Raw genomic sequence first — 13,901 nt, 5'->3', positions numbered from 1 at the left:
AAGCCCTTCAGGAACAGGGAACTCAGCCCTTCCACTTTGACACAGCCCTCATGGTTCAGAGCTTTTGTTCTCTTCTTTCTGATGAAATGGGGGACAGTGGCCCTGAGCCTCTGAGGCTCCCTGCCTCCCCTTCCCTTCCCATAGAGCCCTGCCTCCCTCGGGAGTCTTCCCCTGACTGCCGCGTATCTGGCCAGTGCTACAGTTCTTCGGGAGAGAAGTCTCTGCCTGATTTCCACTCCATTTCCCTCCCTCCACTGCGGCTGGCTGCCCACCACCCATCGGGTGTGTTCCAGTTGGGACTCTCTCCCTCCCTGCGTCTACAAGGCTTTGGGAGGCAGACAGAGGTTTGCAAGCTTCGGGCTCATTGGTGCAGAGCCGCAGAAAGAGAGGGCGCCTCGCCTTCTGCCCCCAACTTGCATGCATGGCTTGGAAAGCTACCATGTGGGTGGTCAGCCTCCTGCAGGCCAACCCAAGAAACATTCCTATGTGCCAGCCACCATGTGTCAGCACCGGATGTGGAGTTGGACGGCCTGTGGGGCCCCATCCCGCTGCCACCTCTTGGGACTTCTGCCCCCTCTAGCACAGCTCCTCATCCTCTGGTTCCGGTGTCCTCGTCTGGACAGTAAGGGCACGGGACTAGATGATCTCTAAGGGCCCACCCAGCTCTAGCCTTCCAAGAGAATAAGAAAAGGAGACTCTGCCAGAGTTGAGGTAGAGAGAGGGGCAAGGGAGTGATGGCACGTGCTTTTCCTATGTATCTGACCTTCCTCATGGTGATTCATCATCCATCTTCCACTCTGTGGTCTGTGGGTGTCTCCCAAAGCTCTTTCCTAAATCCTCTTTTCTTCCTCTACAGTATCTCACTTGTTGTACTCGTCACATATCCCGTGGCATCACTTAGCCTCTCTGTGTAAAGGATTCCTAGATTTTTCTATTACAGTAGTCCATTTCCCAAGTTCCAGTCCCCGCCATTGTTTCCATTTGGAGATCCCAGAAACATCTGTATGTCAACATGTCCCAAAGTGAACTTCCTGTCTTTTCCACACACCTACTCGGCTTTCACAGTTCTCACTTGACTTTGAGGTACCGTCATCCTCCCAAGCACCCAGGTTTATGTTCCCCTCCTTCCTCTCAGTCCCCGTATCCAATCACACGCCAATGCCGTCTCCACAACATTTCTCCACTGAGTAGCCACCCTCACACCATTCACGGGCACCACACTAATTTGGGACATCATCCATCACCTCCTGCCTGGGCTATTATAATAGTCTTCTTCCCTTAAGTTACTCTCCATTCCAATCTAGTCTTCACATAGCTGCTAAGGCCATTTTTTAACAGCTCGGGCATGGTCACAGCTCCTATCTATATGTTTAACAAACTGCACTCACTCCATGTTGCCTCAAAGATGAAACCTGAACTTAGCTGGCATTTAAGAGTTAGTATGGCCCGGCCCCTTCTTAGCCTTCTTCCTCCCCAAACTCTGGAGTGGGGTTATCCTGATCTCTAGGCTGTTGGCTACACAGTCCTCCATCTCCCATTTGTTCTTTTGGATTAATTGTGCCCAATACCTGCCACGTTCTCCATCCTTGTCTCGGCCTTTCACTATCTCTTGTATTCCATTTGTATTTATTATGGATATAGTAACAAGCATTCATGCTCTTTGAGCTAGCGGAATGTGAGCTCCTAGAGGGCAGGTACTGGCTTTGCAGCTAGCCTAATGTCTGGCCCAGAGTAACAGCTTAATAAATGTGTGTTGAGTTATTGGCTAAACTGTTTTCATTCCTTTCATGCAGCCTTAAGTCCATAGGAATTCCTTGGAAAGTGCTTTATATATGTGATTGATTTACATATGCGATCTCATTTGATCCTCTCCACAATGTTCATTATTTTCCCATTTTACAGATGTGGAAACTTAAGACTCAACATCTTAGAGACTTGGCTTGGAATACAAAGCTTGTAAATATCTAAGTCAAGATGCAAATCCAGGTTCAAGTCTGGTAACCTGTTACAGGAACTGGTAACCTGGCTGAGTGCTTGCAGGCAGACAGTTTGGGAAGTGGTAAGGTGAAAACTCTTCCCACATTGCTAGCAAGGCCTCTGCTTTCATGGGAAATAAGGATATGGGGCACAAGTGCTAACTGAGGTTTTGGTTCTTGTGACTATTACGGAGGACTTATACCTTCCCCTCTTACATCCTCTCGGCCTTTGGGGTTTGGGTTCTATAAGGGTTAAAATTAAGGGTTTGACTAAAATATATGATTCAAAGTATTATTGCTCAGTCAAAGTGACCTTTAATAGCTTTTCTTACAAAAGAGATGGAAAGAGTGAAAGTAGAGAAATACAAAGGTGTAGAGAAGACCTACTCAGTCTGGACTTGTTGACCTTCAACTGGAATTAAACTCTCTCCAGAAGACAGGAAGGGAAAGCCAACTATTCACTCACCCAAATTCCCTCCAAGAGGCAGGTCAAGACCATGACTGGAGCTGAAGGTGACTCCTGAGGCCAACTTTCTTCCTTGAGCCGATCTTCTTCCTTAAGCTGACTTCCTTCTTGGAGTTGACTTCCCTTGCCCCAGAAATTCAGGGGCTTTTATAGTGGCTCCTTGTCTCTTACCCCTTTCATAAGGGTCAATCACAGTTTCCAAATTGTCTAGCACTACCCAGGGGGCAGTGTCTGGGATTCAAACCTCTCATCCTCAGAAGGGGTCACCTCTTATCAAAGGCCTCTGAAGGTCATCCTCTGAAGGTCAATTTCTCTTCAATAGGTTCAAAGTTTCCTGATTGATTGAATTTCTAAGGATGTGAATTCTCTAAGTGGTTTGCAAGTTCTTCCACCTAGTTCAAGTTTTTGTTGATTCAATCAAAAAGTGTGTTAACTCAAAATAGGGAAAGGGAATAAAGGATTCCCTTTCACAAGTGTGAATTCAGAATAGGCAAAGTTAAGGAAGAATTTTCTTTTCACAGTTCCAAGGAGGAACTGGTTGGGGCTGGACAAAGTGGTCCCTGCTCTGGGTTCAGCATCACCCTATGAGTTACTTGCTGTTCTCCTTAGGCGATCTTCAGTTTCCTGCCAGTGCCTTTGCTTAGGTTCTAAGAGAGTCCCTTCTTCACTTGAGAGCCCTGGGGACCTCCAGTTAGGAGACCCCTGTGTCCACTGGCTAATCCAAGCAAAAAATAAAATACATCCATCCCATAGCTTTGTGGAACTGCCTTGCAAGGTTCTGAAGGACAATGGCCTCCACGTGACTCAGAAAGATTCCTGTATACAAAGTATACAAAATGTTCCCAGTCTTTTTTCTGCTAGTGCCTCAAGTACAGGATGAGCTTCTCTACTGTTTCTCTTTCTGTTCCCTTGCCACATTTCAACAGTTTCTTTCCTCCCCTTCCATGCCACTGGCAAGTTTGTTTCTCTTTTCATCAAATGCCAGAGTCAGGAGAGACCTCAGAGATGATCTGGGCCAAGCCTGGCATTGGACAAATGGGGAAACTGAGGTACGAGGTCGTTCACTGACTTTGTTAAGGAACCTGTGCCCCATCAAGGGGGACTGACTTGTCAGTTTCTAGCAGAGAGGTAGGCACCAGGCCCGATTCAAATCCAGGGATCCTGCCTCCTCATGCACATGCTCTTTCTCTTCCCCCTTGCCAGTGCAGGGCATTTTCCTGAGATGGAGAATCCCAGTGTGTAAGAAGCCCAGAACCTCAGAGGTGAAGGGGACCTGGGAAGCCATGACACTGACTTCCAGCCAACTTGGCCTCTTTGCTGTTGTTCATGCAGAATGTTCTTACACCCACCCACTTTTGCACAGGCGATCGATCCCCAATGCCCCCCTTTGGCACCTCCACCTCTTGGAGCCCCGAGCTCCCTTCCAGGCTCAGCTCAAGTCCTCAGGACCTCCCCTGATGCCCTCCACTCCAGTGGTAGCACTGCCCATACCTTGGGCTCTGAGATTCCACCACCAGCCAGATCCTCCAAAGAAGGTCATGGCAGAAAGAAAGATTTTCTATCAACCAAAGTCTCCCTAAGAGCCTTTTTTCGTAGAAGCAAAGAGCTGGAAACAAACTGGATAAGCATTAGTGGGGAAACAACTAAATGGCTCATGGTACAGAATAGGAGCTCTCTGTGTCCCCAGTGCCCAGCACGGTGCCTGGCACAGAGTAGGGCCTTAAGAAAAGCTTGTAGAGGGAGCATCTAGGTGGCACAATGAATACGGTGCCAGAACTGGAGGCAAGAGGACCCGAGTTCAAATGTGTCCTGGGATACTTCCTGGCTGTGTGACCTTGGGCTAGTCCCTTCAGCCTGTTTGCCCAGCTCTTACCCTTCTGTCTTTGAGTCATTCCTAAGAAGGAAAGTAAAGGTTAAAAAACAAATGCCGGTGGGCTGAGAGACTGGAGGAAAAGCCAAAAGGAGGGGCACAGAGAAGCCCGAGTGAGAGTGAAGTGATCAGAGCCAGGGACACAACGGGCAGATGCTTGGGACAATGAGCATCGAAAGAACAGCGTGCCCCTGCCCCAAGTCATCCCACTGGGTGCTGGGCCCCTAGGAAGAGGAAGTTTGGCCCAAAGAGGAGACAGGAGAAGGCACCTGGCCCTGTTCCTGGGCATAGCCTGAAGGTGGAATGCCACACCGAATCCAGAGTTTTTTCAGTATGTTGATTGGTTTGGGTTTTGCTGATTTTCTTTTCCCCTTGGGCCCCCCTCAGCTGCTATGCCTGCTCTCTGGGCCCCCTGTGGGCAGAGGTCTTCTTGTGCCTTTCTCTGTGCCCACAGGACTTATCCCAGTGCCAGATGCTAGGAAGCACTTAACAGTGGCCTGCTGCCTGGCAGCTAGGTGGTGCTGTGGATAGACCACCAGGCCTGGAGTCAGGAAGACTCTTCCTGAGTCCAAATCTAACTCAGACACTTAACCAGCTGTGTGACTCTGGGCAGGCCACTTAGCCCTGTTTGCCTCAGTTTCCTCATCTGTAAAATGGGCTGCAATAAGAAATGACAAACCACTCCAGTATCTTGACTGAGGAAATTGGCCACCGAGGGGCCAGTGGACAACAAAAAGCTGACTGACCGATTTCTTTCTTGAACCAAAAAGTTCTTGGTTCTAAGGAGTAATTCTGTCAGAGGGGAAACTGAGAGCCAGGGCAGGCTGGATCTTTGTGCCCCCAAGAGAGATCTTTAAGAATGGCTCTTAATATTGTGAGCATGGCAGCCTCCCACTTCCCCCCATACCCCAACTCATCCTGTAAATCAGTTTGCTGGGAGGGAGAGGGGCCAGAGTGCAGTGGAACACTGGGAGCCGGGTCCTCAGTTTGAATTCTGGCTCTGAAACTTCCTCCTGTGAGGACCCTGGGGAAGCCTTTGGGCTCCTGTGATCCTCAGTTTGCCCATCTGGAAAATGGGGATAAGAACTCTTGTAGTAAGTACCAGGGTCTCCTGCCACCCCCGTGAGGGGCCTTCGCTGGGGGGAGGCCTCAGCAGGACTCCCTACTCTGAAGCCATGTCCAGGGATGGGTTTCATCACGTGGCCAGGCTGGGTCCTGGCTGCATTTGCACCTTGCTCAGCCTGCCATGATTCATTCATTCTCCTTTTCCTAACAGCCTAATTGTGAGGCCTTCATCACCGCCTGATCACCTGGGCTCATCTTCCCCAGTTTCCTCTCAAAGACCAATTGAGGGGAAGCAGGGAAACAGCATCCTGGGCAGCTCTTTTCTCTGTCCTTTACTTAAGCCGTGAGGGAGGGAGCGTGTGCAGGCAGAGGCAGCCTGAGCTCATTCCCAGAGTGCCCGTGGGCACAGCCAGGGCCTCCACACCCCCAATTCAGCCCTGGAGGGGAAGCTGGGCAGAGGGGGGCATCCCGGCCCAGAGCCAGCGGAGATGCCCAGGCCTGAGGCCTGCCAGGCAGCCAGAGCTGCTTCAGTGCCGACCATGTGCCAGGCTCTGTGCTCAGCCCTGGGCAGAGGAGGCCAGAGAAAGACAGAAAGAAGCCGACATTCGAAGCCCTCGTTGGACGGAGCGTGGCACGCAGGCGGCGCTGGAGGAGTGTCAGTTATGGTTCGAGCAGCCTCAGAGCCTGGGGGTCAGCCTCGCCTTCCCCAGCCCCAGTGCCAGGCTGCTCCTCTGCCTCCTGTGCTCCCTCCAGTGTCCCAGGGCCCGGGGCCTCGATGACTCGACCCTCTGGCCCCTCATGCTCAGCGTTCTACTTGTTTCTCTGCATTCTAGGCTCTACCTCTCCTTCAGTAACAATGATAGTTGGCATTGGTTTGTCTACCATATTAGTTGTACAGTGGCTTCATTTTAGTAATTTCATTTGTTCCCTGAAACCATCCTGTGAGAGTGCTCTTTCTTTCTTTCTTTTTATTTTTTAAACCCTCACCTTCCATCTTGGAGTCAATACTGTGTATTGACTCCAAAGAAGAAGAGCGGTAAGGGCTAGGCAATGGGGGTCAGGTGACTTGCCCAGGGTCACACAGCTGGGAAGTGTCTGAGGCCAGATTTGAACCTGGGACCTCCCATCTCTAGGCCTGGCTCTCAATCCACTGAGCCACCCAGCTGCCCCTGAGAGTGCTCTTTCTAATATTGTCATCCTCATTTTATAGATGGAGAAACAGAGAGTCAGGTTACGTGATGTGACTGGGGTCACACATGGTTAGAATTTAAAGCCATGACTATTGACTTTTTTTAAACTCTTAACTTTCCTTCTTAGGAAAATACTTTGTATTGCTTCCAAGACAGGAGAATGGTAAGGGTCAGGCAATGGGGGTTTAGTGACTTGTCCATGGTCATACAGCTAGGAAGTGTCTGGGATCACATCTGAACCCAGGACTTCCTTTCTGTAGGCCTAATGCTCTATCCACTGAGCCACCTCATTGCTCCCTCCACAAGCAATTCTTTAAACCCTCACCTTCCATCTTAGAATCAATACTGTGTAATGGTTTCAAGGCAGGAGAGTGGTCAGGGCTGGGCAATGGCGGTGAAGTGACTTGCCCAGGGTCACGCTGCTGGGATTTATCTGGGATCACATTTGAACCCAGGATGTCCTGAGCCCAGTGGACTCTTTTCCAAGGCCTTTGTTTACTACAATCAAATATCCATAGACCAAGGTCCTTGAGCTCAGGCCCTGTGCCATTTGTTATCTTTGAAGGCTCATTGCTCTCAACATTGTTTTGCAAATAGATAGCAGGCCCCTGAATAAATGTGTTGTTTTTTTTAATTTGAATTGCTGAAAGCTCTGGAGGGAAGGCATCCCTTTGTTAGGAGACTGAGTCAGGGAAAATGCCTTGAATTTGGAATGCTAGTCTACCTCTCCCCTGCTGTGTGACTTTGGATAAGTCACTTCCATAGGCTCTAGGGTCCTCATCTGCCAAATAATTGGAGTCTACCAAATTAATTTCATGGGGTAACTATCAATTTCCTTTCTGGTGCTGCCCCATGTGGGCCCTGAGAATACAAAGACTAAATGTAATTAGTCCCTGCCCTGATTCCAGTCTGGGCTCTGCCTATCTCCAGGCCACTGATTTAATGTCTGTGGGCCTCAGTTGGCCTAGATGGTTATTGTTCTCATGGTAACATTGGGGGATCTGGTGACCGAGCAGTGTGGGCACTCGGACCTGGGGTACAGATTGGAATTTGTTCTTTTGTCTGTTTCTTTGTACTCCACACCCAAGCTCATGCTCATGCTTCTCTCTATTCTGGGGCACATCATCCCTTAAGACCCCTGGAGCGAATATTTTTGGATCCTCTCATGTTTAGGGGGCAATCATGAAACCCCGGGAATAGGAAGATAGCCACAGGTTTCTGATAAACCCTTTAAGAAGCCTCCAAACGTCCCTCCATCCCAGAAACTCCAGCTGCCTGGGAAACATGACTACTAAATTTATTCAGAGAGGGAAAAAAGCAAACCAACTGAGGTGGGAATAGGGACAGTGGTGGTGAGCATGAAAGGACGGCTCGCCTGTGCCCAAAGGAGGCCATTCCTGGGCCTGGGGAGGGCAGAGAAGGGAAGGAGAAGTCCAATCAGGGATGCAGTAGTAGAGCTGCGCTTGACCCTCCCTTCTCTCATCTCCCCCATGCCAGTGACCCCACTCCTGCTCAATCTATCTCCCAGGGCCTCCCCCATCTCAATTGCTTCCATGTGGATGCCTTGAGGCAAAGGCCTGACCTTCGGTCCCCGGTTAGGGCTCAGGTCTGTCTCCCCCAATAGTTCTGGCCTAATAGAAATGTTTTAATTTTGGGAGAGGGCAAACCAGGGTGTTTAATCTTGGGTCATGTGATGATGGAGTATGTGGCTTTAATGGCTGTGAAATGACATTTGCACAACCTTAATTGGCTCCTAATGGAAGGATTAGCCTGGAGGTCTTCTTGATAGAGAAGCCGTGATGAGATGGCTCCTGACAAGGAAAGATTCATTATATTCCCTAATACACAATGTACTTCGGAGGGGGGCCCAGTTTTGTCTCCCTGTGAGTACAGGCCCTCCGTGCCTTTCATCTTCCTGGAAAGCACCTTCATTAAGAGGCCTATGGGCGCTCGGATCTGGTTTTCAGTGCCTCTCTGTTCCCCCTGATATGCTAACCCGGCATGGCCAGGGTATAGGAGCTCCAAAGGCCTCGGCGATGATCTAATTAGTATAATTATCTAATAGTCTAATTACCTCATCATTTTAGAGATGAGGACACTGAGGCCCAAAGGGGAGAGAGGCCCAGGCTCCGACGTACCAAGGAGTCAGTCAAGGGAGCCCTGGATGTGGAGTGAGGGAGAGCTGGGCCCCAGGGCAGCTCTGCAGCTTGGGCCTGAGTGGCAGAGAGGGGCCCATGCAGGCCAGCAGAGAGCAGCAGAGCCATGCTCAAGGCCAGTCACTGGCTCCACCTTGGCTGGAGGGAGCCCAGCTCCAGCAGGCAACCCCCCCTCAACCACACTCATCCCCAGCTGTCCTCCTTAATTCCCTCCTTCAGTAACAGCTGGGCACCCCAAAGAGGTGATCCCCCAAAGCGGGCCACATTCTTGCTTTCCACTGGGGCCGATTAGCCACCTCCCTGGCCCGGGCCCTCTTGTTTTTCCAAGCTGGGTGACCCTAGTCGTTCACTTGACACTCAAGGCTCCAGTTCCCCCTCCCTGGGCCTCCCGAGGCCTTGTCCAGCGTCATGACTTTGATAAATCACCTCAGCCCTGAGGTTTCAGGGCCTCTTTGGCCATGCCTGAAAGCCCAAGCCTGTCTCTTTCTGTCTTTTCATTTTATCTCCTCTCTGGCTGCCTTTAATCTGCCCTTCTCAGGACTCCAAGTTCCTGATCCTCTTTATCAGAATTTGGGAGTCATTCCCATGCCACGGCTTTCACTGTATTATCTATCTTCTCCTCATTGGGCTTACTGCATAGATTTCTAGACGTGCCTCAGTTTCCTCTGAAACTGCTTGCCTGGTTGATCCTTTCTCCCCATTTCATTCAGACACCATCATTTTTTAGCCATTCTCTAGTAGGGAGAGACCTCCTTCATTTCCAGTCGGGAACAACTACAAAAAATCTCTTTATTCATATAGGAGGGTCTTTTCTTCTTTCTTCCATTTCTTTGGGGCAGAGGCCTACGAGCAGTATGGTCAGATGGCACTGATGAAAGCTTTGGAACTTTTGGATATACTTTTGTTTTAACCCTTTCCCTTCCCTCTTGGAATCAACTGATTCCAAGGCAGAAGAGCTGTTAGGGTGAGCCAATAGGGGTTAAGTGACTTGGCCAGGGTCACACAGCTGGGAAGTGTCTGAGGCCAGATTTGAACCCAGGACTTTCCATCTCTGGGCCTGGCTCTCAATCCACTGAGCCACCCAGCTGCCCCCTTTTGGATATATTTCTAAATCATTTCACAACTCCACAGGGTTAAGTGACTTGCTCAGGGTCACATAACAAGTAAGTATCTGAGGCTGGATTTGAACCCAGATCTTCCTGCTTCAAAGCCCAGCATTCTCACCTTCACCATCTACCTTCTATTGTATCCTTTTGCCATTTATCTATTCACAGATGCCTTACAGCCATATAAATATGACTCAGTTCCTTATATTTCTTGGAAGTCAGAACTTTTATCAGAAAATCTTGCTGTAAAGATTTTTTCTCCATTTACCAGTTTCTCTTCTAATTTCAACTGCAATTGATCTGTTTAAGACCTTTATAAATTTTCTATGACCTAGGGGGCAGCTGGGTGGCTCAGTGAGTTGAGAGCCAGGCCCAGAGAGGGGAGGTCCTGGGTTCAAATCTGTACTCAGATATTTCCTAGCTGTGTGATCCTAGACAAATCACTTCACTCTGTTTGCCTCAGTTGCCTCATATGTCAAATGAGTTGGACAAGGAAATGGCAAGGCACCCTGGTATCTCTGCCAAGAAAACTCCAAATAGGGGCAGTTAGGTGGCTTGGTAAGTTGAGAGCCAGGCCCAGAGAAAGGAGGTCCCAGGCTAAGATCTGGCCTCAGACACTTCCTAGCTGTGTGACCCTGGGCAAGTCACTTGACCCCCTTTGCTCAGCCCTTACTACTCTTCTGCCTTGGAACCAATACACAGGATTGATTCTGAGATGGAAGTTAAGAATATTTTTTTTTTTTAAACCTTTACCTTCTGTCTTAGAATCAATACTGTGTATTGGTTCCAAGGCAGAAGAGCGGTAAGGGCTGGGCAAAGGGGGTCAAGTGACTTGCCCAGGATCTCACAGCTAGGAAGTGTCTGAGGCCAAATTTGAACCCAGGACTTCTCAACCCACTGAACCACCGAGATGCTCCCAAAGAGGGTAAGGGTCTTAACTTTTTTTCCCTATGGTCCCGTGTCCATTTTATTTTGTTTGATCCTCTGTCACTTGTTTGGGCATGAACTCTTCTCCTAGCCATTGATCTAAAAGGTAATTTCTTCCTTGTGTGACCTCCCATATCCAAGTCACGGATTTGTGGAGCTTATCTTCATTTCTCTGCTAGAAACCTCAGTCCTGATTTATCATGGCACTGTTTATGTGTAAGTCATAGGTCTTGCAGTTGATCTTGCCATATGCTGTGACTATTCAGTCTCAACCTAATTTCTCCTAAGCTTTCCGGCTTTCCCAGCAGTCTTGGTTCAATAACGGATCTGTCCCTTAGTAACGGGGGTCTCTCAAACACTCGGTTCTCTGTCTCCTATTGGTTGATCTGGGGGTTGCTTTTTTTAGCAATACCAAACCCATTTAAATGATTAACAACATCCAGTGGTATAGTCTGAGATTTACCGTCCAACCTCCCCCCCACCAAGATTCTCTGCCTTCTGCTCCTCCATCTGCATTTTCTTCCTCTGATTGTCTAATTTTCTTCTTGGGCCTCCTTTGGGGTCTGCTACTATATTTTCTGTTTTTTTTCATTGAACCTTCAGTTGATTTGTGTTCTGTCTACTCTGTTAATGTGTGTTTTCCTCTGAGGACTGACTGACGACTTTAGCTTAGCTCCATTTTACAGATGTGGAAATGAGTTCCAGGGAGGATCCTTTGATCTTTATTGTTCAGCACTTAGGGAGAAAATCAATACTAGGACCCGAATCGCTTGACTCCTCTTTAAAATACGCTTTATTGATGCTTTTGAGCAGAAGTCATTTGTGGGTATTCCCCTAACACACTTTGAACTTTGGTTTGCCCTGTTTTTGTTTGAATATAATGAGCACAGTGGTTAGAGCTGACTTAGAAATGGAAAAACCTGGGTTTGGTCCCCCAAACGCCCATGTCATTCTTCCTTTTCTGTCTTAATACCTACCCCCCTCCCTGCCGTAAGCTATACTGGGGTGAACTACCTTGAAATTGTCCCTGGAGAGACAGGAACGTGTGTTGAGAAATCAGAGACTTCCAAGGATGTAGTCATGCATTTGAGGAGTGAAAAAGATCAATTTCCCTGCGATCAGAGGTCTCTCTTTAGGGACGTGATGTTCGAGAATTATGGGAACATGTTATCGTTAGATAAAGACTGTCTTCTGGCCCATCAGTGTGATCAGAATCTCTTGGTTTCTTCTCTTATTACAAACAACAGAGAAGCACCCCCCCCCCTCCAAAGGCGCCAATGACTGGGGAAAGTTATTTTGAATAGCACAGCCCCAGCATGAATGTATGGCAAGGTTAATTAACTCAGAGACCAGGCACTCTCCCCCCACCCCCCACCCCCCTTGGCCTCTTGATAGATTGGCGCAATTGGAGTGAAGTTCTTCACGTCCCTGACCTTCATTTTTCACTCCTTATTAGGAAATATAGGAAATATTCTCACTTGGTTGTTTTTCAGTCGTGTCTGACTCTCTGACCCCCATCTCAGGTTTTCTTAGCAGAGATGCTGGAGTGGTTGGCCATTTACTTCTCCAGTTCATTTTACAGATGAGGAAACTGAGGCCAAGAGGGTAAAGTGAATTGCCCAAAGTCACATGGCTAGGGATTGTCTGAGGCCAGATTTGAACTCAGGAAGAAGAGTCCAGCCATCTATCTACTTAATCCCCTAGCTGCCCTCACTTTCGTGGGGCCTACAGATAATAGGGCAGCCTCCTTCTGGGGTCCTGTTGACTTTTTATCTAGAATTCTCTATTCCTCTCCACAGAGGGACTCCAGCTAGTCCTTTAATCAGAGTATGAGAACTTTGCTTGACTCCATGTCCACAAATCACCTCTTCCACTGTGTGGGAGCTGCCCTTGGCTGGGGCTGCTCACAGACACCCTTCCATGCTGGCATTCCGTCTCTCTCCCTCCTGATGAGTAATAATGTTGAGATAATTGCCATCCCCTCATAGCTCAGCCATGGCACAGGAGTCCCATTCCCTCACACCTTTGGCCTAGCATTCTCCCTCCGGATGCTGAAGAGAAGGGAGAAGTTTTAGAATTAACGCCATTGGCCTCCAGGAGGGAGACTGTGGAAAATGCCCTTCCTCCTGCCCTGAATTAGACGAGGAGGCCTTGAGTTCCGAGCAGAAGAGTGTAAGCTCCATGAAGGTGCTGAGAGGATCCAAGGAAATCCTTAGCCTTGGCCCAGAGCAGGGGCTAGAGGAGAAACACTCATGTTCTGTTCTGCCTCCCTCCCCATCTGTTTGTTTCTAAGGGGTGGGGGTCTTTCATTCTCATTGGAAAGGGGAGAGGGAGCCACATTTCTGTTGCTTTTTAAAATACTCCAAAGGCCAAGATAACACTGAGGTACCAGAGGCTCTCCTACTGGCATCTGGACCCACAGTGCCAGGCCTGGGCACAAATGGCGGCTAGGCCCCAAACCCTCGAGGAACCATGAAGTTCTTCTCACTGCCCTTCTTGGAGTAAAGGTGACTTGTTCAGGCTGTCTCACTGCAGCCATGTGATCTGCAGTACTTGGAGAATGGCTGGAGGGGGGGTGGAGACAGAGAGACACACAGAGCCCGGGGAGACAGAGACACACACAGAGATAGAGACAGAGAGGGGGGACACAGAGAGACACACAGACATAGAGAGAGACAAGCAACAGAGAGGGAGAGGGAGAGATGGGTGGGAGACAGAGAGAAACACAGATATAGAGATAGAGAGGGAGACAGAGACAGAAAGACATACACATATAGAGAGTCAGAGGGGAGGGAGACATAGGGAGAGGGAGAGTCAGAGAGACAGACACAAAGATAGAGAGAGACAGAGAGGGGGGATGGAGGGAGAGACAGAGAGATAGAGAGACAGACACAGAGATATAGAGACAGGGAGAGGGGGATAGAGGAAGAGGCAGACAGAGACATACACAGAGATAGAGACAGACAGAAAGGGGGATGGAGAGACAGACAGAGAGGGAAGGAGAGACAGAGTCAGAGAGGGAAGGAGAGAAAGAGACACACACACACAGATAGAGGCAGGGAGGGAGAGAGAGAATTAAAATGATTAAAGATCTGGTCCAGGCTAGTAGAGAAAACAGAAGAGACCCCCACAATCCTCTTCATAC

The 13,901-nt window shown here is 49.0% G+C and overlaps 1 long non-coding RNA gene across 1 annotated transcript in view; it reads right to left on the bottom strand.

The window, feature by feature from the left end:
• The window catches only part of LOC103106546 (uncharacterized), an 81,078-nt gene extending 77,754 nt beyond the window's left edge, over positions 1-3,324 (bottom strand). Inside the window, exon 1 of the long non-coding RNA XR_008914784.1 lies at positions 2,443-3,324. This is a non-coding gene — a long non-coding RNA (uncharacterized LOC103106546). The remainder of the gene's footprint in view (positions 1-2,442) is intronic.
• Between the last annotated feature and the right edge of the window lie 10,577 nt (positions 3,325-13,901).

This window comes from Monodelphis domestica, chromosome X (assembly GCF_027887165.1).
Source record: "Monodelphis domestica isolate mMonDom1 chromosome X, mMonDom1.pri, whole genome shotgun sequence".
Taxonomy (NCBI): domain Eukaryota; kingdom Metazoa; phylum Chordata; class Mammalia; order Didelphimorphia; family Didelphidae; genus Monodelphis; species Monodelphis domestica.
The sequence above is the reverse complement of the archived record's forward strand: the minus strand, read 5'-3'. Positions and strand labels throughout refer to the sequence as shown.